Genomic DNA, 6,062 nt, shown 5'->3' with positions numbered 1-6,062 from the left:
ATATATATATATATATATATATATATATATATATATATATATATATATATATATATATATATATATATATATATATATATATATATATATATATATATATATATATATATATATATATATATATATATATATATATATATATATATATATATATATATATATATATATATATATATATATATATATGCTGAGAGATAAAAATGACTAAATAAAAAAGAAACTTGCAAAAGTGAGAGCAGCTGCCATGAATGCTCTGCTATAATTCATATATTTTATTGTTCTGTTTTGTTTTTTAGATAATTACTTGGTAGCAAAGGAATAATCATGCTGCACAAAACTTACTGAATTTAATTTAGCAATGAAAGCTATGCACTGTATCTACTGTCAGTGAGAAGAAAAAGAACATATTTTTAAAGGGCCATGCTCAAGGAATTTTATATTCAAAAAGGATGGGTTCAACCCCGCATTCGTTGTACCCGGGTTACTTTACGCCGCCTAAACTTAGATCAGGAGCTGTGCATACAGCTGTTTGCCACTGCTAGCAGTGGTGTGGGGGTCCCAAGGTCAGTAACTCTGGGTGAGAGGAGGGTCTGGCAGAATCAGGAAAGACTGGCAGGTCTGCAGGGGAAAGGACTGTCACAGTTACAGGAACTGAACGTTATTCAATGGAATTCACCTGCCGGGTGTTACATCCTCTGTATTTTCTTCAGTAGGGCTCTTCTTGTGAACACTTAATCCCATGCATCAACTTCTAGGTTTAGGGTCTCTGTTGTTGAAAGTTTCACACCCCTACCCATAACCACACACACACACGCACACACACACACGCACACACACGCGCGCGCACTCCTATTAGTACAGGGAAAATTAAACTAGAAGAAAGAAAACAGATTTCTTTTTCTATTTTCACTTTCCAGGCTGCAATACCATAAATAAATAAATAAATAAAAAAGAAACAAAACCCATTAATTATGATAACTAAGCTGGGCTTTTTACTTTCTTTTTGGTGCTGTTGTTCCCACCTGTGTTTTCAATAGTACTGATGAACAACTTTCTATCATTTGTCTCTTCCGTTCTATCATTACTCTCTTGATATTGCCAGCATCCCCCTCAGCATCACTTGATACGGGCAACTCTCACTGATCCCTTCAAAACCTAGTTTAAAAATTAAACTAGAAACCCCCAAGCCTTGGAAGCATGTGTGTTTTGTTAAGTGATGATGCATACCGAGGTGATGCTGCCGGTGCACCTAGGGAGCCTGCATCGGCAGGCAGTTGTCACGGTGTTCGGTTTGTATGGGCAGCTTGCTTGTTTGTGTTCGAGTGTCACTTCTCTGTAGTTTTAAAGGAGGTCAAGGGCCATGTGTCTGACTGATGTGCTGCAATGGGCGAGGACCCTCACATGCCTGAAGCTAGGGCTGCAGGCTGTTAACTCTTCAACGCCACTGCAGCCTCAAGCAGGGAGGTGTTTCCACTGTTTATTTTGCACGTGCTGTGGCAGATCCGTCTATCAGCCATCTGTCTGTCTGGCCATCCGCCTCTGTGAGAAATTCCTTCAGCAATTCTCACCTTGATACTTAAGCAGCGACTCAGATGCAGCTTGGATCCAACTGGTTATTTAAACTTGGTGCCAATCTAAACGCGCACTCAGCCAGTGGCCTTGCTTTCCAGGAAAACCCTTTTGCTTCAGTCCATCCCTATTCAGGTGATCACTTAAGAATTGGCTTAACTTTAAACATGTGCTTAAGTTCCATGGAAGTCAGTGAAATATGTCACATGCCCCGAAGGTAAACCCGTCCTCCTGGACTGCAGTGCTTCCTCGAACGAGGGTCTTTGTTATCCTTACAGGTGGCAGGGCTGTTTGGAGCAGCAGTGCTCCCAACTACTAAGGCGCACAGCTTGTGGGCAAATCCAGAAGGAGTCTGGATGCTCGGCCCTTTGGGTGTTAATGCTGAGGGGTTAGTATTTTATATTACTTAATCATCAGATCACATACAGAAACAGGCCTTTGAATATAACATGAAATCAAGCCCTCCTTCCTTCCTATGCTCTTCTCCCACTAAGCTCCCTCTTCTGCTCTGTCTTTTTACCTTGTCAAACTTACATTTTTCTCTGCAGCATTTCTCCCAAACAACCCCCTCCATCCACATCTAGTCCATAATTGGTCATCTCTTATGAGGCGAGGCATGAGAGATTTAATCCCCTCAGGCCACTGAACCTTGCACCCCACTTTGTAGGCGAGTGCTCTAAGCACTAGGGGCACCCATACGCGTACATCAAGGCTGATCCCACGCGCTGTACTTACAGTGCATCAAAGCAGACTTGATTAATCGAGTCAGCCGGAGCATGGTAATTACCACACTCCAGCAGGCTCCAGTGTCATGTGTATCAGCATCCCTGTGCTGAAAAATTGTGTTGGGGTGTTTTAATTAAAGCTTGTTGGACGCATTTTAAAGCACCCCTGCCACCATTTTGCAGAGCGGAGAAGCTGATACGCATGACACTCCGGGTGCTTTAATTAAAGCGGCTCTCAGACCTGTTCCAATTAAAACGCCCCCCTCCCCACCTCCCAGAACACATGTAGAAATGCCCTAGGCTAATAAATACAACTTGGATATCACCATTCCTTCCCCATAGATCATATTTCAATAAATGAGCCAGATCTTCCCTAGTTTCAGACAGGATTATTATAGGTGCTCGTTGGGATTCAGATGACCCAGTCTGTACTTCAGTTATAAATGCTTTCATTAAATCTAAAAGCCAATTGCAGTTGTACAGTTTCTTTAAACAAATGCTGTAAAATACCATAACAAAATACTAACTCTACAATAGATAGCAGCGTTACACTACTTACATGTGACCACACGCAGCCTGTAATTACAGTTCCAAGTATTCAGGTGAAATACTTGCAACTGGGCTGTGATAGGGGGCTTTCTCATGGCCAGTCAAATCACTGGCCCTCCCACCTGTCTAGGGAAGTCTGCCCACCTGCCTCACCTGTTCCCCCTACAGGCTAACTCACCAGATCATGGGAGCTGAGGCTATACAGTGCCCCATACTGACCTTTCACTAGAGAGGCACTGGTATGGCATTTCCTGGGGGCCATTCTGCCACAGGCAGCCCCACCACACCATCCTACCCCAGCAGAGTGTAGTTTTAGGTAATTCCCCAGGACCAGGAACCTCCTCCATCCCCATAATCCTTACCCTTAACCATCAAATGTTCTTAGAGCAGCAGGTCCAGCTAGGTGATGTACTTCCTCTGGCTCTCTGCAGCAACTACCTGCTCAGCCATGAAGGCCTGGGTTTATAGTGGGGCTGCTCAGCCCCATCCTCCAATCCAGGAGCGGTTTTTCCAGTTGTGGGCCTGCCTTGTTAAGCTGCACCATGCCTGCCAGCTGCTCTACAACCTGTTAAAGTCTCCTAAAGTGGCAGGCACCAAAGGTGCCCTACCACATCGGCTAACTAGTGAGATTCTACCTGTCCCATGATGACTAACTCCAGCATATCAGCTCATAGTAGCAAAGATCCCCTCTTGCTCCTTTTTATCTTCCCTGCATGTCTTATTGTGTCATCTTTTTCTGATTTTAAGAAACTGCTCCAAACTTGCCTGAACTTTCATGCAGACTTATCTTGGCATTCCTAATATATATAAAACCCTTCTACTTGCTTTGTCCATCCTTGGTGGATCTCCCTATTTCTCCTGGAGTCTCTCTCCATAACACCTCCTTGACCTACCATTCTCTTTTCTATTCTTCATCCACCTTTTCTCCTACATTTCTCCTCCTATGGCTTATCATACTTCTCTCTGTCATTATTAGCATTTTGAATTGGAGTGTATATCTCTGCTCTGGCTCCCTCAAATCAGGGATTTGGGGATTTGTTATGCTTGCACCCAGTAATCAAATATGCCATCCCCTCCTGCATAATGACAGTACAGTTCATAATTCTTTCAGGATCTGCCTTCAAGACTAAGAAAGCACAGGTGCCCTCCTGCAAACTTTAAGTCTGAACTCCAGAGAGGGCCAGAGCTTTAAACATACCCCACCACTTGTATTTCCTACAGGCAGCTAAGAAACTTCGGAGTCCAAAACCTAGGCATCAAATTAATTTAGAACTGCAGATTGTCCCTGCTGAAGGACAGTGATTCATAGATTCATAGATTGTAAGGCCAGAAGGGACCTCAGAAGATCATTGGGTCCAGCCCCCTGCAACAAGCAGGAAAGATAACTGGGGGTCAGGTGAGCCCAGAAAGGTGACAGTCTAGTTTCCTCCTGAAGATTTCCAGGGTAGGTGATTGCACCACCTCTGGAGGGAGTTTATTCCACAGTCTGGACACCCCAACTGTGAAGAAGTTTTTCCTAATGTTGAGCCTGAATCGATCTTCCAGGAGCTTGTGGCCGTTACTTCTAGTTTTCCCCTCGGGTGCCCTGGTGAACAGTTGCTCACTGAGCCCTTGATGTACTCCCCTAGTGTAGCGATAAGGTGCTACCAGGTCCCTTCTCAGCCTCCTTTTCCTCAGGCTGAAGAGTCCCAGATCCCTCAGCCTGTGCTCGGATGGCTTGCTGTGTAAGACTCTGATCATACGGGTGGCTCTTCTCTGGACTTTCTCAAGCTTGTCCATGTCCTTGTTAGAGTGCGGTGCCCAGAACTAGATGCAGTCCTCCAGCTGTGGTCTCACCAGTGCTGAGTAGAGCAGAAGAATCACTTCCTTGGCTTTGCTGGAGATGCATCGATTGATACATGCCAGAGTATTATTTGCCCTACTGGCTACAGCACCGCACTGCCAGGTCATATTCGTACCGTGGTCTATTATTACCCCCAGGTAGGTCCCTTTCATTCATGGTGCTAGTCAGTTTGGTGCCACCAATCCTGTAGGTGTCTTGGGGGTTGCTCGTCCTGAAGTGCAGCACTTTACATTTCTTGATGTTGAACTTCATGTGGGTCCAATCCACCTAGCCTGTCTAGGTCCAACTATATCTGTAGCCAGTCTTCAAGCATGACCACACTTCCCCATAACTTGGTGCCATCCATTAACTTGGCCAGTGAGCTCTTCCCTCCCACATCCAAATTGTTAATAAAGATGTTGAAAGGTACTGGATGGAGCACTGACCCATGTGAGATGCCGCTACCCACTTCTCGCCAGGATGACACAGGTCTATTCACTACGACTCTCAGGGTCCTATCCTGCAGCCAGTTTCTCACCCACATGAGTGTCTCAGAGTTAAGCCCACAATCCTCCAATTTTATCGCAAGGACATTGTGGGATACTAGATCAAAGGCCTGTTTGAAGTCAAGATATACAATGTCATCCTGCTCTCTTGTGTCTAGGTGGCGAGTTACCTGCTCATAGAAGGAGATGAGGTTGGTAAGGCAAGACCTGCCTGTGATGAAGCCATGCTGGCTGTCATTCAGAATCTTACCTTCTGCAATCTTATTGCAGATAGACTTCTTGATTAACTTTTCTAGCATTTTCCCTAGGATGAAAGTTAGGCTGATTGGCTTAGAGTTACCCAGATCCTCCCTCCTGCCCTTCTTGTGGATGGGCACAACTTTGGCTCTCTTCGAGTCCTCAGGGACTTCTTCAGAGCAACACGAGTTGTGGAAGAGTTTTGCTAGGGGTTCCCCAGTGACTTCAGCCAGCTACTTCAGCACTCTTGGATGAAGATCATCCGGTCCTGCTGACTTGTATACGTCTAATTTTTTTAATTGGTCATATACCAATTCTATGGAAATAGTAGGAATGCAATTATTCCTACCATGCTTGTTCTCTGCTGTACCTGGCATGGTTTTCTCCTTGGTCCAGTGAAAGACCAAGGTGAAGTAGTCATTCATGTGTTCAGCTTTCTCCTGGGTACTGGTAACCAACTGTCCTAAGCTGTTGAGCAATGGCCTCACACTCCCATTTGTTTTCCTCCTGTTTCCTATGTACCTAAAGAATGATGTCCTGTTGTCCTTGATTCCTATTGCTAATCTAAGTTCTTTCACCACTTTAGCCTGTCTTACCTGGTCCCTGCAAATGCAGACTGTTGTGGAATAGTCTTCCTTGGGGCCTGCCCCAAGC

Source organism: Gavialis gangeticus, unplaced genomic scaffold (genome assembly GCF_001723915.1).
Source record: "Gavialis gangeticus isolate Ggan-Ray unplaced genomic scaffold, GavGan_comp1, whole genome shotgun sequence".
In the NCBI taxonomy this organism is placed as follows: Eukaryota; Metazoa; Chordata; order Crocodylia; family Gavialidae; genus Gavialis; species Gavialis gangeticus.
The sequence above is the reverse complement of the archived record's forward strand: the minus strand, read 5'-3'. Positions refer to the sequence as shown.